We start from the raw sequence: 25,927 nt of genomic DNA on the forward strand, positions 1-25,927 counted from the left end.
TGTCTGTTAACCACCTGGCCAGTGAAGGCTGCCCATGAGCCAGATGTATGATGCTGATATAAACCCCACAGCTCAGGCGAGATCTACTGGATGGGTTTGATCAAGGGCTGGGGCATCTTTGGGAATGTGAGTCAACTGGAAACAGATGTTTTCATTCTGTGGTGCTGTAGGAGCAAAAAGTCCCTTCTGTCCATCTTCCCTCTGTCCCCTCCAATCCTAGGATATATTATTCACACTTTTTTAATCTCATTTTGTTTGCATGTCTTAAAGTATTCCTGATGTAGACTGCTAAATTGTGGGGAGAAGTAAGAGAGGGAATTCTAGCAGATCAGAACAACAAAAAGCCAAGCCACTTACAAACTTGCACATCAACTAAGTTCTTTCAGAAATCTTCCTTTGTCAGTGGAAATCCCAACCTCACCCACTAAAGTCCTTCCAAAAGGAAGGCAGTTGGCGCTGTATTTTGTTTGTGTTAGCAAATTTAGGCTGTTACAGGCCAAGAAAGAGGGGGGGAAAGCCATTAGAGCCCTTTGGAGAATGTGACCCTGTTGGAGTTCCCTTAATGTTATAAAGGGGGACTCAGGAAACAGGGACTCAGTCCAGAGACACTTGGGGTACACTCTTCTGCAGCAGGTGACTCTGTCAGACAGTCCAAATCTGAGACAATGAAAAGTTACACAGGATTATTTTATTTTTAAAATTATTTATGAGAAAAATACACCCATCTCCACCACCTCTACAATTCTCTGTCACGTTTCTCCCTGCAGAACCATCCCGACAAGCACCACCAACCAACCCCACAGCCCTTCCTGCTCTGGTCCTCCTCCTGGGCTGGATGTCAAACACAACACCCTCCTGAGACAGTGTCTGCTGACACATCCAATCTACCCAAAATGCTGCCTGGGAGGACCCAGTGATTCTGCTTTAGTGCCCTTTTTGCATCTAATTCCCCAAAATCACTGGCAGAGATCCACCAGGACTATCAATCTGCTTACACAGCAGCCTCTGGTATTCAGCATGACTACTCACTCAACCTTTATTTCACCCAAATTCCTCCTAGTACTCATGCTGTCACTATCTGTCTCACCAAAATAAGGCAATTAAGGATCATCCTATTGTTTTTATTATCCTACTCACCCCTTCCACCTCCCTGCCTTTTCTTAAGTTTTCTCGTACTCTCAAGTCTAAAAGGAGAAAGCTTTGGATTCCTCATAAACAGTTAAAAATGAGACTAAAACCACATTTGTAGTCCCAGATCTGGGGTTCCCAGTGTCACCAGTCACTTTGCAAGAGCTACGGGAGTGGAAACATTTCCCTTTTCAATACTGCCTCCCTTTGTGCAGCTGGCTGTCCCAGGTTTTGGCTCAAAATATGTGTGTGATGAGAAGAGCATCACTCATGGGCTGGGATTCTGAATATTTCTAGGCAGATGCCCACGATTATGGGATGCTGTGGCAGGTTGTGTTTTTGTATTTTCTTTTTATAAGTTATGGTGGTGAAAGAGTTGCTCCTGGACATGGAAAAAAACCCAACTTCTTATTTGCATTTTTCCCAGTTGAAGGGAAATCTAGGGAATAGGAGAGGATGTGCTCTCCCTGAGTAGCCCAGGCCATATTCATGTTCATCCTGGGTGAGGTCTGAAATGCAGGAGGGATGTGAAATGGACAGAAAGAAGGAAGTAAGCACAAAAACAAAGGAGTGGGATTGACGCAGAAATCAGTTTTCAGATGTGAAAAATTGGAAAAGACATGGATGATTAATTATATCACATGCTTCTGTTACTATATCTATCCTCCTATTATCTCCATCCTTCTTCCCATGTCACCAAAGGAGTCTGATGGGAGTTCTGATGCCAACATCAGAACATTGTCACAGCTCTGTACACACCACAGTTACCCATAACTCTGACTGAAACTGTGAGAAGAGACCTGTGGGTGCTCTGAAAACTTTGGAGAGTTTACATCAAGCTTCAAGTTTACAAGAAAACAGGAAAAAAAAGCAAGCTATCTGTGATTTTTCAGCATAAGTGTCACACATGAAATCTCCTATTGTCTCATCTGGTTTTGGGTCTCTTTCTATTCTCTTTTAAATAAGACAATAACGAATGTGTTACTATTTTATTCCTTCTTTTCAATGGAATTTGGCTGACAGAGGACTGAGTTAATTTACAGAATACTGAAATATTTCTTTCTTACTCATCCTAGGCTAAGCATGAAGATCTTACCTTCTTATTCTCATCTGCCCAGGTACCTCCTTTTCTCATGGAATAAATGAGCAAACAAAAAACCTACCTGTTCCCTCTCTCCCCTTCAAATTTCTCTTCAAGCTAGGAGAGGCAAATAAGGACCCACTGCAAAAGTTGGAAATAAATTATAGCCAGAATAGCAAAAGCAAAATATTTCTCCACTAAACATGTTGCTTTTTTCCTCTGTATGTCTTGGCAGCCTAACTCTCTGAAAACACCCACCTGAATTCTCTGAGCTCAACAGAGCAGCCCAAGGATAAACCTTCCAGTAAATCCCATGTGACTGAAGATATAGGAGCCTGCCTGTGAGTAAAAACATTTTAAATATGATTGCTATACCTGTAAGTAACCAAAGAGCCCTTTTGGAGCAAATAATTTCCTTGGAAACATCTGAGTCCAATCATCCAAGCCTGGGAGCCCAAATTTATGTAATACCACTGCTTTCCTCTCCTCATTGTCCATCCCTGGCCTCAAAAGAAAAGAGTTTACCCTGTCCATCTATCATTTAAATGGTAATGAGCTAAATGAATTCCACCTCACTTCTGAGCTTCAGAGTAAGCTTGGGTTTATTTATTCGTATAAAGGCACAAGAACCCGTTTGACATTGCTGAGCATGTCCCAGATTTATGGAAAATAAAACTGTACTAATCTCGCGCGTTTATTAGCTTTTCTGTCAGTTGCCTCCATGAGTATTCAGAGATGTGAATTTGCCCTGCAGTTCTGTTCTGACTGGAACAGCATCTCCTGAAATGTAAATGTTATCTTAAGGTCATATGCTGATGAAAACCCCTGTTTTGCCAAAGTCTAATTTCTTGGTCACTTGACAAAGCAGCTGCTGTTCAGTTATATGGCACAAAGAACACTATTAAAGAGGGATAAGTTACATGTTTGATCTGGCATATATTATACAGCTTCTAAAGATAAAAAAAATTACAATGCACAATTATTTTTTTCCTGATTTAGCTGAGTAAATAAAAGATCTCTCACCAACATGTGTACAGGAATGATACTTCTAAGTGAATTTGTTCATCTACACATTATGTAGCCCTCCGAGGGCTTCTGTGGCTGCATTTTAAAGGATCAACACAAATATCCTAATGCGTGATATAATTTATTTGCCAAATCATAGATTGTTATTGAGACAAACTCCTGATTTGAAGGAGAATACAGAGATTAGACAGTTGTAAGTGCTGTGTGACAGCAAGCTCTGCAGCTGATGTACATTAAGGAAAATAAAAATTGCAAGGTTTAGGTAATCAACAGCTGGTGTCAGCTGGTACCGTACCACATCAGTGCCTCCAAGGTTGGTAAAGATATTTTTTTTAACCATCTGGTTATCTAGCATTGGTCAATGTCAGAAGGACAATACTGGAGGCTTCTGCTCCTGCTTTGGCAAATCAGGACAAATGCTCACTTGTGCAAGCAGGGAACATGCAGTGTGGGTCAAGAGAGACAGCATGACCTGTTTTAGGCAGTGGTGCTGTCCTTCTCAGCCCTTTTAGTGTGTGAGAAAGGTCTGACAGGGAAATCATGCAACAGGGATGTAAGGTTTGGGTTACACAAAGCTCCATGTCCAGGAAGAGCTGGAGCATCGGAGTCGTAGCAGGGTTTGGTCTCCAGGTTTGAGCTCTGAGGAGCCAGTTCTGGGAGCAGAGATGTGTCTGGGAGCTCAGTGTCTGTTGATGGGTGGAGAAGGAATGTTTCCTGCACAGTGTTTGACCTTCATCTCACAAGGAAAAATGTCAAATATTCTCAGAAAAATATCAACAGCGTTTTCTTTTACCAAGAAATTGCTCTAGTGCAGGAATACGTGGTCCTTTGCAACAAAGAAATTTAAAAACCCCTGGAGATTGGGATTTTTTTCTGGTCTCTTCTGTTTTCTTTTCCTCCCTTTTTAATTATGAAGTTCACAGAGGCTCCACGTGACAAAGATAATTTAGCATTTCAAATAAGACTATATTTTGCAGGACATCCAGCATTCATTTAAACATTAACCCTCTCACACCTAAGGAGGTAGGAAAGTTATTCCAATGAGAAATAAGCATGAGCAATAATGAAGCACGCACTGTCAGACAGGAAAATAACTCAGCAAAAATAAGATTCATCAATATTCAGGTCAAAGAAGGATATGCTTTTTCTAAAAACTTATCTAGTCGGCTGGCAGGGGATATCTCTCTCCTGATTACTGACAATTTTGATAGGTCACATCACGAACTTTAGTTTCCAGAGGAAGATCTGGATCAGAAAATCCTTCTGGGTATATTTTAAAGTGTAAGGGAAGAATCATGTGTTTAGTGATTGCACCATTCATTTCAGGGATATGTGATACTCCCAGTCAGCTGCAGATGAGGAAGGATTTCCCTTCTTTGGAACAAATAAGATTTTTTTGCTAGGGATTGGGTGGGACTCGATCATTCCCCAGTGCAGCAGTTCTTTGTCTCAGTACAGTCCTACACCATAATGAGAACATACTGCACTTTGTGTCTCTCTTATAAAATTTAATTCCCATGCTGAAGTTTCCTGCTCTGGCAATTTGCTTCTTCGAATTAGCCAAGACACCTCCCTATGACACATAATTCTTGTGAAACTTGTTAGTTCTGCTTAACATAAGTAAGTAGGTAAATAAATAAATAAATAAATAAGCAGGCTGGCATTCATTACTGAACTCGAGTAACAGCCCAGCAAAAAATTCAGCAGTAACACCTCCACATTGTAAACCATCAATATTTGCAGTAAACCATGAGCTGAGAGGAGGCTTGGGAGAATAGCTTCCACTCCTGAAATGCCATATCCTGATTGGCAAAAACAAGATACCAGCTGAGCCAAAAGGGAATCCCAGTGTGCCTGCACTGAATCTTGTCCTTGCTTAAGGTAATTTCTCTGTGGACAGAGCACATTCTGGAGCTACAAGTATGGAAAGGAGAGATCATGAAAGGAGCCTGGTAAAGCAGTGATGTTTATGTGCACCTAAAAAGGCTTTATGCCACCCTCGTGGTCCCAAAACATCCACTTAACATCCAGCTGACATCTAGGTGTAAAAAGTGAATGATAAGGCACTGCTCATCCCAGCTGCTCGAGCATCATTGCTCTGCCCCTCCTTTATTTACTCCCTGGTTCAATTCCCATTCTGTTCTCTGTAGGGCTGTGCTCTTCCTCATCCCTAGGATGTGGGGACTCTAGGCCAGAAGGGATCATCTTGCTTAGAACACCTATGTTACAGGTTATTAAGTTTCACTCAACTGTTCCTGAGATTGATTCCAGTAATTGATGTCCTGTGAAAATTCTCCTCCAAGAGAGGGAGATTCAGCCTTGATTTAGAGGAAGGGTGAAATGGAGAGCATGCTGCTTTCCCAAGCAGTTTGTTCTGGCTTGTAATCTTCCTCACTCTAAATCACACTGGTCCCTCTCTGTCTTATGGAAGAATCTTCTAAATGGGTTCTTGTCTCCACACAAATATTTCTCCAGTAGACAAATTACCTCTCCATCTTCTCCTTGTCCATTTGAGTCTGAAAGGTGTCTCATCCTTGGGATTTTATTTTTCTGCTCTTGTGCTTTTCTGACATTTCTCCCTTTTTTTTTTTTAATTATACTTTTTTTTTTTTTTTTTTTCATTCTTAATACAAAGCAAAGTGGAATGCATGTGGAATTACCATTTGAAACACACTGAATTTGCACACAGGCATAGGGCTGCAATAACATTGTATTGAAGGGGGAATATGCATATAAGAAAGAACCATGACTTTTAAAATTAAAAGGCCTGAAGAACAGTATTTACAGTGTTCATGGAGCACTTAGAATATGTAAACATTAGAGATCTAGAGATGCAGATGCACACTGGCTCTGCAGGCTAATAGCCATAGGAGTAGGAGCATTTTTTCCTATAGTAGTGGGGGCTGTGCCTTCAGATAAGTTTAACTGACTGAAGCCAGTAAGAGAAAAAGAGGTGGGCAAAACTCAGAAGTTGGATGTGCCAAAACATGGAATTAATCAGGATCTTGCATAAGCATGCAGGGTGGGATAACCAATGAGGTAGGTAGGCTTCTTTCACTTATCTAGATACAGAATAATGTTCAGCTCTTAGTGGAGTCCTCCTGCCCTGAGCTCGTGATCAGAGAGAGGTTCCTGTCTGCTCCAAGATCTTTGCTGACATTTGGTCTCTGGATCACAGGTAAAAGCTCCAAACAGGCTCAGCACCTAGCACCACCTAATCCTTTGGGCACTGCATCATCTGCATCTTGAGATGTAAGAAATACTGTTCATACTCACCCATTTAGGAATTCAACACATCATATTTATATCATGTTCCTAGCTCACTGACTGTAACATTTAGTCAAGATTTTAATTAAAATACTTCCAATGTATTGCTGTGAAGGCATAATTACTTTGGCTTGAGCTTCCTAACTCTCATTTCCCAGATTTTGTCCAGGACACAACAGGCTTTACACAACAGAGCAGTACTCCTGAAGGGGGGCTGGAAGGTAACCCTCAGACCAAGGTCAGACACCTCTGCTGGGACATTCCTCCTGCCATCACACCAATCCCCCCTCTCCATTCACCATTCACCCCTCTCCCTCTACATATCCTGGAAAAATTAGGAATGCTGAGAGTCTCAGCAAGGCATGGAGCTCAGGTTGAGTTACTCACCCACCATGACCTGTCTCATGTAGGCATCCCTCACATTCCTTGCCTGCAGGAGGGTTGTCCCTTTCCCACATATGAAATTTCATAACTGCTTGACAGCAACAGAATCTGCATTCTGCATTCCTGCATGGACAGCATTGCCTTTGGCTCTGTTAAAACATGTTTTGCCCAAATAAGCTGAACCTCACCAGTGATCTCCCTTCTGTGGACCCTGCAGTTATTTATACTTCTACCAATCTTCATCAGCTGCAAATTCTATCAGCAGTGACTTTACACCTAATCCTGGGTTACTAATGAAAACATCCCATAGCCCCAAGCACAGGTATGGTCCTGTGGAGACACTGCTCAGAATGTCCCTGGCTGATGATGATGATGATTTGTCTGAATTTTCAGAGCTGCTCTTTATCCCTTTGTTTATATCACCCTACAAGGCTTTTCCCCCTCCTGGCTTTCCAATACCTTTTCCTTTGGAAACTAAAACAATTCAGAAGTGTTCTTTACTACATCAGCTTGCTGGCAGCTCTGTTAGGAGCAGTGGGTTCTTATCCATGGGAAAGCACATGATTATGTTATAATCACGAGTAAATTGAAAGGTGGAGGCTATTTCCTACTTTCTGACATAAATACACACAGATTCATAAACTAGTTCATCAAAACTTGTCAGTTCCTTTTACACATTTTGGACCTATATTGCAGATGGGTTTGGGGTTTATGTTTGTTTTAATATTTGTACTGCTCTTAAACAAATGGATTGGTTCCTTCTATGTGTTTTGCTTTAGCAGTGTGGTGTTAAACACATTCAAAATGTTTCAGTCAAGTAAAGATTTGACTTTGTCCAAAAAAAACCCCCAAACCACAGAACTATAGAAACAGCTAAGCACTGTAGCCATTCCCCAAATAGGGTGTTAGGATTTGGCTATAAACCTAAGCTGTTTAATATGGTTTGGGTTTATGCAGTAGGTCATGGTGGTTAATGCTTAGTGAGCTGAAACAAGAATGGAAGAAAATTATAATGGAAAAGCTTGGTTTGAAAAAAAAAACTCTTCATAGATGACTATAAGGGGGATGACTGGACTTGTGGTGTGTACCACATATTTTGGCTAAGCTGGAATGCTTTGAAAGCCTTTCAGTTGATATAAGCATGAGCATCTGAGCAGGACTTTTTAGCTCAAAACACTCCTAATGTTGAACTCTTGGCATGAGGTGGTGACAGCTGCAGAAGGCAGCAGCACTGTGCCTTTGTCATGGAGAGCAGCAGCACAGGGGAGGCAGAATTGCCTAAATCAGTATTGTATGACTTGTGGGGGGACCATGGCAGCCTGATCCAGCTCAGAGCACGAGCCCTCAGCCCTGCCACCCCCCTGTGTGCACACAGGCGTGTACACACCACCAGATTCCAGCACTTCACAGGCTCACACCTTATCCAGGGCTGGAAGGGACCCTCACGTTTTTTACCCTGTCTACAACCAGACTCATGTCTCCACCATTCCAGCCCCTCAGCTTTGTGAACTTAAAGCCCAAAAGCCCAGGGAATTTGGTGATGAGTGTAAATTCCTTAACCCCAGGGCACTAACTAGCCAAGATACCAGGGATGGTTCCAGAGGCAGTTTGGTTTCTCTCTATACCAACATCCAACGAGCCCATACATAAATAGCTCCTAGAAAATAATGCATCAGGTTTTATTGGTTCATATAGGGCATTGGCCTTATCAGCCCTCCTCCAGGCTGCCTATCAAAGCATTCTCTCACAAGAAATAACTGTCTTACAGACACCCCCAGCAGCCTGATCGTGGGAGAGAACCCAAACCACCCTCGCTGTGTGAAATGCAGAGGAGAAAAAGATGTGGCCCATATGTTGACAAGCAGGCCTAGACACCAATCTGGGGCAGCCCACGGGCCCCCCTGTCATCACATCATGCCTCTGTGTACCTCTGAATTAGCCAGTGTTCCTGGGTAGTGGCCAGGGGACAACCAGTTCCCGAATACTGCCTTGAGTTTTACTCTGGCTCCATGGGGACCAGTGGGACACAGGCTGAATGGCAATAAAAGGACCAGCCTCACCAGGTGGCTCAAGGGTTGGGTTTAGCTGAACACCAGCCAGCTCTCGCTCTAACTGGTGAGTAGGAAAAGGTTGAAAATAAGAGCCTTGTGAACACAATGCATAAAAGGTGGAGAAAACAACAAATGTAAAATACCATTTTCGTTCTTTTCAGATCAAACTGGCTACCAAAGAAATAATGTTTTCATATTCCAATGCCATCTCCATGCAAAGACTTTTCCTCAGACTGTTTTCTGATGGGAGGAGGACCTCAGGAGAAAACACCTGAGAAATTGGAAAAATTACTTCTGATTCCACCTTCTGCCCTAGCAGTTATGTGTTAAATTCCCTCCTAGCACAGCAGAATTGGTTTTAGAAGGTTTCTCAAACAAATAAAACAATAAAGACATTATTTTTAGTATCACTGCCTGCTCACCACAGCTCATTCAAAGGTGAATTTTGTCTGACACTTGGACACCTAACAGGGAGGTGCATGATTTTGAATAGTAACCTTAGTTAATGATCTAATACCTAATGTGCTAGACCTGAGATAACACCTCAGGACCTGACTTTTTTTGTGGTATGGATTCACATTTAGTCCCACAAGTGTCTGGGTTGTTTTTTTTATTTTTTTTACAAGCCTTGACATGGCACAAGTATGAGCTGGTCTCCCTTCTCTGGTTTGCCATGAGGCCCCCCTCCGTTTAACAGATCACTTGTGCAGGTCTTTTTAAAAAACAACACCCTAACCAGTGGTGACGACACAGCTCTCACATCCTTCAGATCCTCCTCCCACCTTCCTTCCCTTATTTACTCTGACAGCACTTGACTGTGTCAAAAGCCCAAGTTTTAGCGACACAATCTCCCTTCCCATTTAATATTTTAGTACAAGAACAGCTTTGCTTTTATAAAGACGTGGTTTAGTCCTCAAGTCATCAAGGAATATCACTGGCATCTCGAGTGCAGCATCCCACCTCCAAGCCAGCAGCAACTGGCTGGAGAGGCTGTTAGCCCATCACATGTTCCTTGATGTTCTGGACTCACACTCTCAGGGGAACCCATTAGCATTCACGCTCCCAGGCAGTCCTCTCCTCCCTTGTTAGTAATTACCCAGGGAGGGGGTAATTAAAATAGGTTCTGAGGCTATGAAGAACCTCTGTCCGCCTTCACTACTTGCAGAGCCAAATGAGAACTTTAATGTGCATTTGGAGACAACTCCTGAAGGGCTTTGCACCTTTGTCATGTTCTTGTTGTCATTAAGCTTGATCTAATCCTCCATTTCAATTCATTAACCTGAACAGAGGCAAATTTTGAAATGTGACTGCAACACAGAAGCAGTAAAATTTCCCTAGACACCTGATGAAGTTGTATCATTATAAAATGGATAATTTCATGGGGATGGACAGGAATGTGGAAACTGGGGACTGGTTAGCACAGGTTTCCTATGGAATTCCATCCAAGTTACTGAATCTCTGCATCTTGACTTTGTCACAGAAAATGAAAAGGTTCCTTTCATCCAGCCATCAGTCAGAGAGATCTTGAGTAGGGAGGTGTTCTCTGCCCAGTGCATTTGTCCTGTGCTGCAAACACCCAACAGCAGCACAGGGATAGCCACCTCCCTGACTGAGCCCTGCTGGCTGAGCCAAGCAGGGAAGCACGTGGGCTAATGAGCTGAGTGAGATGATTTCAGCACAACTCACCAGTGGTGGCCTGAGAGCCACCAGGGCTCTACTCATCCCTGCTGGAGGGCCCTTGGCATTCCTGGTGGCAAACAGCACAGCAGTCAGGGTCAGCAGCACACCAGCCTTGCTGCAAAAACCCTGTGGGAAGTCCCTCGACACCTTAGGAAGAGCTGATTCAAATTCAAGCTCCAACACCTTCACAGCCTGTCCTAAATCTGAACTGAGATGACTTAAACAATCCCTAAAAAGATTCCAGAGATTGGAAATCTTAGGCCTGCCTCCCTTAAAAGCTGTCATTCAACTCGACCTAGGGGGAAAAAATAAAAAAAATGAAAGAGCAGATGAAGAAACTGAAAATAAATACGCTTCCCATTTTCAAAATTTGATCTTTTTTTTTAACTAAACCCTATATTATTCATGTGCTGTATATTTTATTGCAGTTAGTTTCAAAGCTGTTGGAAATCACAGATCAGTCCCTCAACCACGATGTCTTTATTATGCATACATAAATCATGCATGGAAGGGCCCTGACAGCTGACGACGACGTAAACTCTCAGGAAGCAAAGCCCCTAAGCCATGTAAAAAATGTATGTCATGGAAAAAAGAAGCATGTCATCTTTATTTCCTTTTTATGGATATTTTTGTCTTGTCGTTATCAAGGAAGATTTTTTTCCCCTGCACTTCTGTCTAAATGTAGTTAACTCAGAGGTAATTTGCAATGGTATTTCAATGACACAAATGGAGAACCCTTCCTCACATCTGCCTGCTTCTTCAAGGATGAGTGTGTTGTAATTATACAGCTCCTGTTTCACCAACAGCTCTGCTGTACCCAATGTGGTTCAAAAGGATTTCAGTGAAATGCAGAAGTTCATTGAATTGTCAGGAGCATTTGGGTGCTATAGGACTCATGTAAATTGTATTAGAGTTGGGTTTTTTTGAAGCCATGGGTCCACTGCGAGGTTTGATCAGGTTGTTGTGGGGCTTTTTTAAGCAGAGAGAAAAACACCAATAAAACACAAAAAACCCCAAGAACTCCCTATTGCCCTGTAGCTGAAAAGCAGAATAAAGTACTAAGGGGAAATACTCAGCTAAGAGGAAAGAAAGAAAGAAAGAAAGAAAGAAAGAAATAAAGAAAGAAAGAAAGAAAGAAAGAAAGAAAGAAAGAAAGAAAGAAAGAAAGAAAGAAAGAAAGAAAGAAAGAAAGAAAGAAAGAAAGAAAGAAAGAAAGAGAAAGAAAGAAAGAAAGAAAGAAAGAAAGAAAGAAAGAAAGAAAGAAAGAAAGAAAGAAAGAAAGAAAGAAAAAGAAAGAAAGAATATTTGCAGTTGCAGTTAACATTTTCTGTTTCTGAAAGTTGTGTTTTTCTTTTTTCTTTTTTGATTCTTTTTTATAGGGTTGCTGTTCAGTGAATTTGCTTCTTTAATAAAAAAACTTTTTTTAAGAAAAGTTTTGGATAGTCGTAAGTAGAAATTGTGGCAGATAAAAAAAAAAAAAGAAAATATTTTGGTCAGAAAGTAAAAAATAACCTTCCAAATATAAAATTGGAGAAAGTACCTAATGGAGCACTGAATTACTGTCTGTTCACTGGGCTAAGGACAAAATTTTAAAAAAAAATATTGACAGACCAAAAAAATGTCTTTTTCCAACTATGCACATTCATACACTGAGCTTTCAAAAGCAGGGCACTTTAGACAGACTGGTGAGCTCACATGTCAACACCTGAAGAGCAGTGATCCCCTAACAGCCACCCACCCCTGCTGCTATATTTACTAAATTAAAAAAAAAACCACTTATTTTCTATTTAGGTGTTGTCCTGTGTGTTGCCACTGCCTGGTGAAAAGGTGCCTCCTAACTCAGTGAGAAAAAATTGTACTTTTCCCAAGCAGCACTTCTGTTTTGAGCTTCTCATGCATCCTCCTCTGTTCACATCGACCTTCCACATCCAACTTACTGCTGTAGGGTGACTCCATTTATTGAACAAATAATTTTCCTTAGATGCAGGGTAAGACAGGCACCTACATACAAACAAAGGGGGAAATCCTTCAGGTTGGATATCAGGAAAATGTTCCCCACCCTGAGGATGATGGGGCACTGAACAGGCTCTCCAGGGAATGGAGAGCTCCCCAAGGTGGCCAGAGCTCCAGGAGAGTTTGGAAAAGGCTCTGAGGCACAGGGTGGGATTTTTGGGTGTTTGTGCAGGGCTGTGAGCTGGAGTCGATGATCCTTGTGGGTCCTTTCCAACTTGGGGTATTCTGTGTTTCCTCTTTATTTCCTCTCAGCTGTTGGTGACATTGTTGATATACCCTCTTGCCTTCTCCTCATTGCCCCAGCATGTAGTGGTCGTGATGTGGGGGGCTCCATCACACAAAAATCAGCCCAGTGAACATCAAACAGTGTCAGGCCACAATTCACAGAATCACAGAGTCATTAAGGCTTTGTCATTAAGAAAAAGGACTCTAAGACTGAAAAGCTCAAACTTTAACCCAGCTCCACTGTGACCACCACTAGTTCACCTCATTCCTCTACTGCTGATTCAGTCCCTCTTTCTCTACAACAGCTCAGCACTTGAGAGTTTTTTTCTCAAAGAAATCCCACCTGCTGTGTCTTGGTTCATTGGGGAATCCTCTTTTTGGGATGCCACCATAAAGAACCAAGAGCGGCGAGCGAACACCGTGCTGGCCGTTCCTCTGAGAACCACCCAGAGAAAGGAACAGCAGATATATAATTCAGTCTGTGGGGGGAAATTCAGAACCAGCTGAGGTGTTTGTTGATGCTTTTATCCTCTTGCCTATGCAAATTAGTGGGGTTCAGAGCTAAATGGAAATGTGTTAAAAGGAAATCTGAAAGTGGGATCTGTTTCACGCACTAATCCTGCTCCCTTCCTTTGGAGAGACACCTGTGGATACATTTCCATTAATAATTTCACTCAATCTCTTCTCTGATGTAAATTTACAAGCAAGAAGCAGGAAAAATGGCAAATCAAATGTTGCAGGCAGACTGGTGAGATAATTAGCACAAGATTCATAAGGAAGAAGAGTCCCAAGAAGCAAAGCTGGATGTGCATGTCCCTGTTTGTGACAGCCTTTGGGGGAAGCTTCAATTCACCGAGGATCAGCCGTGTTTGCATTTTGCTCTTTCCTCCCCCCACTTGGTGAACCTCTCCCAGGAATGTCCTTTTGCCTTGAGCTTTTGAACTGATGAAGTACCTGCAGGAAAGAGGAAAGAAAAAGAACTTTAAAATAGATAAGCTGCTTATCTCTTTAGCTGACTTGAATTTGCTGCTGTGTGGAGGAGGATGCTATCAAAATCAAAAGTTCAGGAGTTAGTAATGCTGGAAAAGTTTCTAGATGTGCATCTCCAGCACAGAACTCTCCCTGTGTGTTATTCTGTATATTGCTTCCAAATCACTGCTAGCGATAAGATTAATCCAGGTACATTGAATTTGCTTTTTTCGAAAGTTTTCCATGGTGCTGTTTAGCCAAGGAAACAGGATTTGTGTGATCATACTTTGTGCTTGTCCAGCTACCTGACATTCTTTTTCAATAACCTGTAAACCCACAGATCAACTCCAACAGAAGGGCCGAGGCCTCAAAGATATTAAATTCCTGAGTTTTTCATGAAAACCAGAAGCTTATCTGCTCAGTTTTAACCACAACCTGGCCTTCCTCCATGAAATTAGTGGTCCCTGATCAGCACACAAATTTCTGAGAGCCACAAGTGCTGCTCCTTGCTAATTGAGACTAAGGGGAAGGATTAGAGGGCCCACAAGGACAGGAATTGGGGATGTACATGGAGATTCACCCCCTTGGCAGCACCTGGGGGAGAGAAAGAGTTCAGAAATCTGATGTCATTTCAAAGGGGTCAAAGGAAAACAGGGCACAAATCCAGAAGAAAAAAAACCACTTTTTAAACACTTCAGGTCATCCAGATATTCCTTCTTTTTTTTTCTTTTTTTTTCTTTTTTTCCTTTTTTTTTTTTTTTTTTCCCTGAGAGATTCAATTCAAGACCTTGAATATTAAAGAAAAAGTTCCCATTGGCTTCTGGGGCATTTTCTGGGATCTGGTCAGGGCTGGGGAAAGACTTATGAAAACAGCAGCCGTTCATTAAAAAGGACTTTGAGATGCTCATGCTGACATTGTGATTTGGTTTATTGTACAAATAAATGGTTATTTGAACAAAAAAGCCATCTTTTGACTTCAACAGGAAAATAAATACTATATTTAGAGCAAAAAGCTAGATATCAGCTTACTCTCACAGACAAATTTAAACAGCAAATATTGCATTTTAATGATGCTTACTTTAAACTGGGTCTTTGATTTGGTGTCTTTTTGTGGTTTTCTATGGTTTTAAAAGCCAAAATCTCTTTTAGAAGACAAAATACCACTTACTGTGATTTGAATAGAGATGAGATCCAACACTAACCTGTTGCATTCCAACTTTGACTGAACTGTTTGTATGAACAGTAACATAATACCTACCTAAATCTTCCACTTCTGCCCGGCCATTTTTAGTGGTTTTCTTTTAAAATTCTGATTTCTTCTACCCTTGATAGCAGATCCAGCTCCTCTCTCACACTGCTGGAAGCAAAATGAACCAACCTCACTCAGTGTGACCATGAATCTTGAATTCTTTCCTACACCACTTTACAGACCAGTGGTTACAGCAGTTTCCTGAGAGGCCAGAAACAGGGATTTGACACCCTCATGGAGGGAAAAGGGTGGGTGTGGATATCCCCTTTGTGCATGGGTTCTTGTTGTTTGAATGAAGGGTCTCCCTTCTGGTGTGGTGAAAAATAAAATGGCAAAAGTCAAAAAAAAAAAAAAAAAAACCAAAATAAAACCACCAAAAAAAAAACCCCGCAGCCTAGGAGGTAATTTGAGAAAACCCACTGGCTCATGCCTCTCAGGGGAGAAAAACCAAAGTCATTGTTGATTTCTGGAAATTTATTGGGAGCGAGAAAAAGGTTCAGGCATCTGGAAAAATTAACCATAAAAACCTGAGGTGCCCTTGAAACATAACTGCCTGTGGGGCTAAATAACAGCTGAATCAGCATCACAATTCTGGATTTGGGCCCTTAAAAATCCTGCTTGGAGCACCTCTCCTTTTCCCAGGCTCTAGGCCCTCTGCTCTGGGTCAGGAGGAGCTGCATCTGCACGGACACAGCACGAGGAGCTCCAGCCCCTGGGCATGCTGCATGCTAAATCCTTGTGCCAAAACATTTTGAAAGGAGACAGCTTGAGTTCCTATGCAGCCTTCCAGGTCTGTTTTGGCTCATAAATGTTTCTGTCCTTGGTGCTCCAAGGGCTGGATCTCATCTGCTCTGTAGCGAGGCTTGGGGATCTGGGGATGGTCGCCTGGAAAAGTGAAGGATCTGAAGAGACCTTAGAGCTCCTTTCAGTGCCTAAAGGGGCTTCAGGAGAGCTGGAGAGGGACTTTGGGCAAGGACCTGGAGTAACAAGACAAAGGAGAGTGGCATTAAATAGAAGAAGTGTAGATTTATGTTGGATATTAGGAGTTCTTGGCTGTGAGGATGCTGAGGCCCAGAGAAGCTGTGACTTCCCCATCCCTGGAAGTGTCCAAGGCCAGGTTGGTCAGGGCTTGGAGCAACCTGGGATAGTGGAAGGTGTCCCTGTCATAGGATAAGCTTGGAAATGGATGATCTAGAGTATCCTTTCCAGCCCAAACATTCTGGGATTCCATGATTCTACAATTCTCATCATTCTGGACTGTGGTTTACATGGGGAGTGTTCATTTCTGGCTATGATTTATGAGTTTTAAGGTCAGAGGAGACCAATAGTCTGACCCACTTCACAGTGCAGACCACAACTTCACCCACTGACTCTGGCATCTGGCTCCATTAACCAGGGCTGTGGCTCTGCAGGATATTTATTGTCAGGGGAAGGTGTCAGGGTGACAGCACTGTCTATTGAAAACCCCTGCACAGCTACTCAGGAGGCACAACACAGCAGAGAAAGTTATCTCCCAGCTCTACCCACTGTCCCACTTAGCTCCAATAATAACATTTGGTTGCTGTCTTAATACATCTCTAAAAAGAAAGATGCTTTTGTCACCCCTCATTAATCATCTGAGTCATAAATTTCTCATCTAGAATTTATTTTACTTTTCCATTTTTTGTGCCCTTTGTGTCATGCTGGAGGCTATTGCATGCACAAAGTCATGCTCTAAAATAGCATCAACATTGCTTCTTTCATGCCAACTGTACCCTGCTTCAATTTTCTTATATTGAAATTTTGGAAATATTAGGGTACCTTAAAATAGGGTTCACCTTTTGAGGCAGGTAATTTTTCAATGTCTTCTCAGTCTTTTTCTTTCCTCTTTCTACAGTGTATACGCCCCACTTCCCTCCTAAAATATTTCCCTGTGTTTTTCCTGTGTTTGAATTTTGTCCTTAAAAATTCCTGTGCCGTGGAGGGACTTGACACTGGGCAGGAGGAATGTCTGGAACATGTCAGTTCTGACCTGGTGCTGTGCTGCTCTGATGATGCCCAAAGCTGGAGCACCCCAGTGAGTTCATGACTGCATGTCTTGGTTTGGAAAGACAGGTGCCTGCTAAAGGAGACACAAGCCTCCCCTGAAATGAAGAATGCAAACCCTCCCCACCCCTCCGAATTGCTCTGAATTTTAAATTAAAGGGCTCTCAGGCAAAAAATATAGGAGCAGGAAATAACAGTTCTTTAATAGGGAAAAAAAATAAAAAGACAAAATAAAATAAAATAATGCAATATACTAGAACAACACTGACAGAGTCAGAACTCAACCTGACACCCTGTTGGCCAGGGTGTTGGCAGCAGTCCAGTTGGAATTGTGGCTGAAGCCCTCCTGCAGTGTCAGGTGTGGTTCTGTTGGAGCAGGGGGTCCTGCAGAAAAAGGGTGTATTATTCCTCTGCAGATCCATGGAAGTAGAAGCAGCTGCTGTTCCTCTGGGAAATCCAGTGAAGAAGCCATGCTGAAGTTCCAGAATCTCCAGATTATATCTGGGTAGCAATGCTCGGCTCCTCCCTCTGGGCGGAGCATCTCACTATGGGATGTTCTAGTTCTTATCAGCCATGCAGGGACACTCAACAGCCTGCTATCAGCAGATGTCTCCTGCCAAGGGAGGAGTGATTGTGATCACTCAGGGAGAGAGATGAGGGGAATTGCCCACTTGACACAAGACAACTGCCCTACAGATGGGAATAGAATACATCTCACCTTGCAATCTGGAACACTGCAGCACACCTCCCTGACCAGCACATCACACAAGGGGCAGCCCTGAAAACAGCACAGGTGACTCTGGGCATGACCACAGAGCAAAGGAGCTGCAATTGCAGCCCATGGAATGCACCCACTGATTCAAACCAGCTCATCTGAGCAGCTGTAGCACAGCAGAGAGCGAGCTCAGCCTCTGCCCAAAGTACTGGGTGGATGCCTGAGGTTTCCAACCTCAATCCATCAGTCTCACACAGAGTACCACCCTAGTGTACAACAATGCAGACTGCTTGAAAGTCTTTACATGTCTTTCAAACCTGTGAGGGGTCCCTGCTTATTTTTTAACAATGGCATGCTCTAAACAAAACCTTTGGGTTTGAGGAAGGATCTGCTTTTCTGCTTGGAACTTTGCTGGTCCTTCAGAAAGGCTTTCTGCCTGCAGCTGATGTTACTTCAGTCTGTGGAAAACATGGGACTTAGTAAAGGTACCCAGAATGCACATACAAAAATCTACGGGTCTGAAAAGTACAGCCTTCATTAGACTTTTCAGCCTATTCAGGCTCCTGAAAGCAGAAACAGAGAGCACAGTTCCTGTGTATTTTATACTGGGGGAATGGCTTCACAATGACAGATGGAAGGACTAAATTCTTGGTTTTGAAGGTGGGCAGGCCCTGGCACAGGCTTCCCAGAGGAGCTGTGGCTGCCCCATCCCTGAAAGTGTCCCAGGACAGGTTGGATGGGGCTTGGAGCTACCTGGGACAGTGGAAGGAGTCCCTGCCCATGGCAGGGGTGTGGAACCAGATGATCTTTAAAATCCCTTCAAACTCAATCCATTCAGTGATTCTATGGTTCTACAGGCACTCCTGTCCCATCTTTTCTGCAAAGCAACAGTTTTTTCTTCTCTGAGTGCTCAGTGTTGTTCCATCAATCCTCTGCTATGGGAAACAATGACATGATGTGCCCAAAAAGACCCTGCCCACTTCCATACATCCACTGGGATCTGAGACCAGTGGACCAAGAAGGAGACAGCTTTTTGAAATTTATCCACTTGAGAAGCACCGAAAGAAAAAAATCAAAAGCAATTGCTTTGTCCTCTTACCTTCCTCCCAACCCAGCTGCCAAGCTTTGCAGGTAGCTCAGGGCCTGTAAACAGCTTTTACTTGGAAAAGGCTTCAATTCAGGTACAGTTGGTGGAAGTGGACTGTGGAAGAAAGACACAAACCACAGTCTCACCCCAAGCTGGATATTCTCCACGAGCTGGCTTCACCATCATTGCTGAGGCAATGATTCTGGCTCTGAACACACACAAAAAAAAAACCCAAACCAAACCAACCTTGGACTGTCCCCATGTACATGTCCATGGCACCCCTCACAGGCTTTTTTGGGTGCTTAGCCACATAAATCAAATATTGTACACCCATATTACAAGCCAAGCAGCAGCGAGCATCCTCCTGCCAGGAGGAGGAGAATCCTGTAGGTGGGAAGAACTTTTTACAGCAAGTTCACCTGGCAGCTAGATACTAAGTAAAATATTGGCCAGCAAGTTACATTCACTTGCTGCTTATCGAGTTCTTTATGTCTTTTTTTCCATGGAGCATCCTTTACATCAGTGGTGTTGATAGGCCTGGGGAGGTTCACAGGGCAGTGAGCAGAAAAAGGGAGGGAAAGAAGGAAAAAAAAACCAGAAGAAGAGAGAAAGAAAATGACAGGAGAAAGCAGAATTCTCCATATAGATCAATAAAACAGGAGGGGGGACAAAAAAGAAAAGGAGGTGGCAGAAACTTTGAGGAAAAACCGAAGGAAAGGAAACTTAAAAAAAAAAAATACAAACACAGCTGGGTGGGGGATTTTTATACTTTAATAGCAAAAAATGTGCAAACAAAGCAATGCAAAGGCTGTGATGTTATTTGAGTACATAATGGCAGCAGCTGTTGGAAGGAGTCAGGTCCTCACCTGCAGTGAGCACACAGAGCCCCACCAGAGCAGCAGAGCCCACACCCCCAGGAGCCAGCTCACTTGCAGAACTGGCACAGGACACACACAGGATTATGAGCTTGAGCAGGTGAGGTATTTTTCAAATCCGAGGTGATCTTTCCGCCTAGTTGAGCACCAGTCAAAACAGCTCCAAGAAAAAAAAAAATATATATGACCTGAGAAAGCATTCTGGTTGAGGAAAGAGTTTGGTTGTAGATCCTGGATGGATTGAGCCTGTGTGTAACCAGCAAATCCCTGCCTTTGTTCCCACTGGGCACAGCAACAAGGTGGGCTTGAGTTTGACAAAATGGGGGAAAACTGGAAGTCCAGAGCTTTACATTCCATAAAAATGTTGATTATAAATTTTTTTAAATTGAAAATAAGTGATCTGGCTTGGATATATATGGATCTGCTTGCTTATCCTCATTTTTTATAAATGAATTACATCTCAGGGGTAAAAGTTCTTTTCAGCACTAATAACACACAAACACACATGTGCATTAGTGGATGTCCCTTTTTAAAACAAGCTCCTCTTTCCTAACATCATGTGTCTCTTCTTGTATCCTTCAGAAATAGCTTAGCTGGGAAAATAGATGCAGCTTTTAATGTGGAAGCAGAACTTTTTATGAGATTTTTAGACATCCTCTACATTTTTAGACAAATTTTTCCATGTAGACTCTGAAACAGAAACATTTCCTGGTATCACCATTAAAAACAAAAACACTCTGCATAATATTTAGGTTTTCTAATGCAATGTGTCTGTCATTTCTCCATCAACTTTTGACTTTTCAGTGCCAGTCTGATAGCATTTATTGAAATGAATGCCTAGGGTTCCAGGACAGAACTGTCATTTCAGACTCAGCAAACTCAGAAACCTTGGTTGAACTGGTGAGATGTCACTGAAGTTTTGAAAATGGTTTGGTTTTGGTTTTTTTTGGCTGCACAAGGAGAGTTACAGGACTAAGACACTGCCAATTTAACAAGGATTTGGGAAGTCATGTGGGGCTTTTGCTGTCACATAATCAAGACAACATGAGCTGCATCAGACAATGTTAAATGAGGAGTGAAAGGCAGACTGTCCTTAGATTCCCTTCCCCACAATCGTTTTGAAATCTGGAACAGAAAAATTCCCCTTATTTCTTAAACCAATCCAACTATGAACCCTGCAAATACAAGCTGCATATTGCAAGTTACCAGCACAATTTCAATTTTAAATTTGCACCCCAATACCTACATAATCTAGATCTGTGTTGACTGCTGGTGATTAACACTACCCCTGTCTCTCAAGCCTGATTTAATGGATATTGAGCAGAGCTTTTACAAAATACAGGACAGTTTGCTATGCTAAGCAATTACAGCTTTGTTGAAGGCAACACCTCTCCAGCTTCAGTGGGTCCACCTTGGCACAAGGAGGCTCACAGGCACTGCAAAGTACAGAGCACCTCTGCCCTTTCTCAAAGTTAAAGCCAGCATGTTTGAAGGACTGATACTCATTTAGCTAGAGTCCCCAACTGCACCTTTAATTGCAATTTATGGAATGCATTCATTGCTGTGGGGTAAGGAAAATAATCTTTCACTGTCGGTCTGTAGTGCAGAATCTCTGCACAATCTGTAACTCTAAGTGAAAGTGTCTCCAGAGAAGAATATAACAGTCCATCCTGCTCTAACACACAAACAAAAGCTTAAAGGGCTCCGTTCTCAGCTGTGCATGAGAACTGAAAAGGAAACTACTGTTCCTGGAGCCTATTGAGGGTTTCAGCATTATTCCAGTATTTTAATCATTAAAGTTTTTTTCCTGGGGGCGAGGGGAGGAGCTTGAGCAGGGCTCCTACACATCTGCTGTGGTGGGGTTTGTGCCCAGCAGACCTCCCAAGCTAAGCCTGGATAAACCTAGCAGGTAGGTAGACGTCAGAAGCTGGCACTGGTGATTCAGCTGCTGGATCTCTTCCCTCTGACTCAGTGCTGAACACATGCCCACACGTGTGCCACAGGAGAGGCCATCTCTCAGCACAGCAGAAAGACCAGACTACTGAACTCTCAGTCTTTAAAGGTTTCCTGGGTATTTTATGCATCATCAGAGGAGTTTACATGTGCCATTACAAAGTTAAGCCTGGGTCAACATGCACTTTATCTGAACTGCATTGAAAATTAACAGGATTATGATGGTTCCAAATAGAAAGCAGAGACCTGAACCCAGGGCAAGAAACTCAGTTCAGATTGTACTCAAAGGATGTGTAGTATAGACAGGAAAAATGTTTAAGGTGGGTTTTTTGTCACTCTTGTATACTCCTTGGCATACAAAGATTGTCTGAGGTCACTTGGCTTGTTCAGCTGGGACAAAAGGAGTCTGAGCTCAGACCTCACTGGGGTCTGCAACTTCTTCTCAAGGGACACCAGAGGGACAAGCACTGATCTCTGCCTTCCTTGACCAGGAACAGGACTGAAGGGAATGGTCAAAGTTGTGTCAGGGGAGGTTTAGGTTGGATATCGGGAAAGGATTGTCCCCAAGAGGGTGGTTGGGCACTGAACAGGTTCCCAGGGAATGGTCACAGCACCAAGCCTGGCTGAGTTAAAGGAACATTTGTAGAACATACTCAGGCACGTGGTGGCATCCTTGAGGGTGGTCCTGTACCAGTGGTTGGACTCAATAGTCCTAGAGAATACCTTCCAACTCAGGATATCCTATGATCAGGAGTGAGTCCTGGCTCCATGGCCCTGACCATGGGTTTGTAAAGTGCAGCCCAGGACAAACACCAACCTCTGCTCCACACACTCATGTATTTATGGTTTGCTCCAAACCAGTCTTCTGGTAGCCAAGTTACTCATTTTCACTGCATAAAGACACATGTCCAATGGAACAACAACCACCAAAAAAAAACTTTATCAAAGCAACCTAAAACTTGAGGAGATGATATTCACTCTGATTTTTCAGCCCCACCATGGTTTTTAAGGCCTTGCCACAACTCAGATTCTGAGTCAGCAGGTTTCAAACCTGCTCAAAAACTTCTGGAAAGCAGCTTGGTGAAGATTCATTAGCAAAAGGGTGGGGAAAATCCCCTGCCACTCTGTCAGCCTTTGCATTTCTGGGTTATTTCTATTTCAGCTGCTCTGGGCACTTAGCTGTGCTTTTATTGCTGGGGTCACGCAGTCAGTACAGAGGCATGGAATGATTGCCATGGTACATGGCAGCCTGGTCATGCATTAAAGCTGGCTGTTAATCAAGCTCCTAACAAGACCAGGGGCTCTGCTCTCTCCAGCAGGCCAAACATCCACCAGAACATGGCAATGTCAAACAAAGACTGTGTCTCGAGTGTCAAATCTCCCATTTCCACTGTAATATTTATGAGCTGTGCTCAAAAAGACAGCACACCAGAGTGCAGTTTCCTTAAAATTTACCTGCTGTATGTTTTTCTGTGAAGATGATGTTCAAGGTGTGGGAAAGTAATGAGCTTCAAACGTCTGCTTCTTGCAGAAATACAGTTTCATTTTTTTCCCCAGGATCTGTCTCCACAGATTTTAGGGGAAAACTCAGTTGATAGGAATAGATGTGGTTTCACCATGATTACAGATAAATCTGTAGCAGTCCCACTCTGCAACAAGAAGACAAAAAAAGACCCAGAGGGATAGCTTGCCCTCATGCACACATAGGACTGGGACCCTACACCTGAGGCAGGAAAGTTAAGATTCCCAGGTAAGATCCTAACTTAGGCTCCTAATTGGATTGGAATTTCAGATGCATTACTACAGGTTTGGTGGCTCAGGATTAGCTATGGCTTAATATGACCCAGTGGTCCCCCAGACCCAAGCAAGATCCTTCTCTGAATTAAAACATATTTCAAGGCTGGGACTGCTTGTGAAAGGGAGCTTCAGTCTGTCTGTACTCACCAGGATACAGACACACCAGGAGGCTCTCCATGGAAACTTCTCCTCTAGGAGTAAAATTTTTTCTCACTCTTTAATTCTCCTTTTCATTTCTCTTCTGTGCCTCCATCCTGTGGATAGCACTTGGGCTGGGCAAAGAACTAACTCTCCAGTTTGGCTGGAAAAACAATAAACACAAACTGAAGTAGAAGAGCAATAAACCAAGTTATGCTTCACGAAACACTCTGACAAAACAGAAAAATCTCCCTAAGATGCTGTTTGAGACAAATTCTCTTTTCAGACAGGACTCCCAGAAAATCACAAAACAAAAGCCAAACTCACAGAACAGGATCAGCATCAGTTCCTGGTCCCCTTCCTCCCAGCAGTCTGCTCAGGAGTGGTCTGAGGGTGCTGATCTTCCTTCCTCAGGGACCTGCAGGTGTTGGCCTGGAGACATCTTATTTCAGATCCATTCTGAGAGACAGGGGAGGGAGGAGTGAAAAGCTTTTGGGACAGGCTTCTCACTGACAGCTCCACAGCATGCAGTGGTTCAAAGTTCAAGTAAGGCAAGACAGGTTAAATGTACTGCAGTCCTTATTAAAATGTTCCCAGAAAAAAGACTTTCTGAGGTAACTAGAGCATGCACTTCTTCAGTCTGTGGCTGAAACCAGATGAAATTATTACTCTGCTGAAAAAGACTTTCAGCAGCAGGGAAATGTTGCTTGCTGGATGTTGTATTTCCCTTTTAGGTTCAAGACTCTACAGTCATCTGATCAACTTCTTTAAATGTTTTTGGGGTTTTTTTAATCTCCTCAATTTTCCTTCTAACACTGCCTTTTGTCATGAGCAAATTTTTTTTTTTTCAGAGTTACATTTAGAAGTGGTGACATAGGATTGTAATTGAAAAAAAAAGTCATGCCTGGATTGGAAAAAGACATTTATAGGGGCATGAAGATAAAGATGCATCTGTGCCACAAGCCAGCTCCAGCAAAATAGAGAGAAAAAGCAGAGTTAAAACTGACCTAGAGCCCTTCTTCAGCTGTGGTCCCTCATCTCTTTAGGAATGCATTCTTGACAAATGGATCCTTTCTCTGTCTTTGTTTATCTTTTTAACTGGATTTGTATATGTGACGGCATCCACAGTTTGCAAGAGGTCACTATTTGTGAAGGTATTAATGTGCCTTACCCAATAAACACTGTCCTGCTTCTTTCCAAGTTAATCCAAGGTAAATGGCATTATTTTTCTGGGAAAAGAAAGCCCACATTTACATATGCAGGGGCCCTGCTTTTCCCAGTCTTCTTAAGGCTTAAGACAGGGATATTGCAGAAGCTGAAGGACAAAGTCCAAATTTTACTCGATGTATTTTTCCATGTCTAACTCCTACAGTTAAACTAATAATGTTCCCTGACAAGTTAATAAAACACACTAGTAGTAGGCAGCAGTTCACCAGATTTTGTGGATTAGCAGTCTGGTGGCCTACAAAGACTGCCCTTCTCCAGAGCATCTTCAGATGTCAAAGCCTTCACTAGTTTGGTGATGAAGACTTCACGGCTCTTGGCTGAATTTTGACCTGTTCAGAAGGAGTCAGCTGGTCACACAGGTTCTATAGCTACGTTAATACCTGAGCCCAGACTGATCCTGCTTGCTTTGCCTTTGACCATTGCACTAGTATTGCATTATTTTTATCTGGCCACACGTGGCATGGGCTCAGACTCACAGTATTATACCTCAAATCCCACTAGAATGGACTCATTCTGCCCAACTTCAGACAACAATATAGATACTTGTTCTCTAGAAGTAGCACTTTTTGGGTCATAATTCATCTGATCTGCAGAAGGCACCTAAAGCAGGTCAGCTGAATTCTGCTTTACAGGCATTACATGTACTGCCAATAAAGGGAGTTGGGAGCTACAGAGCTGCCTATACCTTGGGTACAAGGATTTCTTGGGAATGACTGCAGCAGATAATCACCTTTGACTCACCTCAGATGGGGTAACTCTCCCAAGCCAATGCACTGAGCCTGTGCTGTGCTCTTCTCTCTTCCCTCAGTGACAGGACCCAAGGGAACTGCTGGGTCAGGAGGGTTTAAGTTGGATATCAGGGAAATGCTCTTCCCCCAGAGGGTGCCGGACACTGCCCAGGCTCCCCAGGGAATTGGCATGGTCCTGAGGCTGCCAGAGCTCCTGGAGAGTGTGGACAATGCTCTCAGGGATGAACAGGGCAGGGTTGTTGGGGTGCCTGTGCAGGGCCAGGAGCTGGACATTAATGGTCATTGTGG

At 42.9% G+C, this 25,927-nt stretch overlaps 1 long non-coding RNA gene across 1 annotated transcript in view; it reads left to right on the forward strand.

Annotated features, from left to right (window-relative positions):
- Nucleotides 1-25,927, forward strand: part of LOC132341664 (uncharacterized) — a 167,749-nt gene that overhangs the window by 82,914 nt on the left and 58,908 nt on the right. Inside the window, exon 2 of the long non-coding RNA XR_009490283.1 lies at nucleotides 2,445-2,550. This is a non-coding gene — a long non-coding RNA (uncharacterized LOC132341664). The remainder of the gene's footprint in view (nucleotides 1-2,444; nucleotides 2,551-25,927) is intronic.

The sequence above is a fragment of the Haemorhous mexicanus genome, chromosome Z (genome assembly GCF_027477595.1).
Source record: "Haemorhous mexicanus isolate bHaeMex1 chromosome Z, bHaeMex1.pri, whole genome shotgun sequence".
Lineage (NCBI taxonomy): Eukaryota > Metazoa > Chordata > Aves > Passeriformes > Fringillidae > Haemorhous > Haemorhous mexicanus.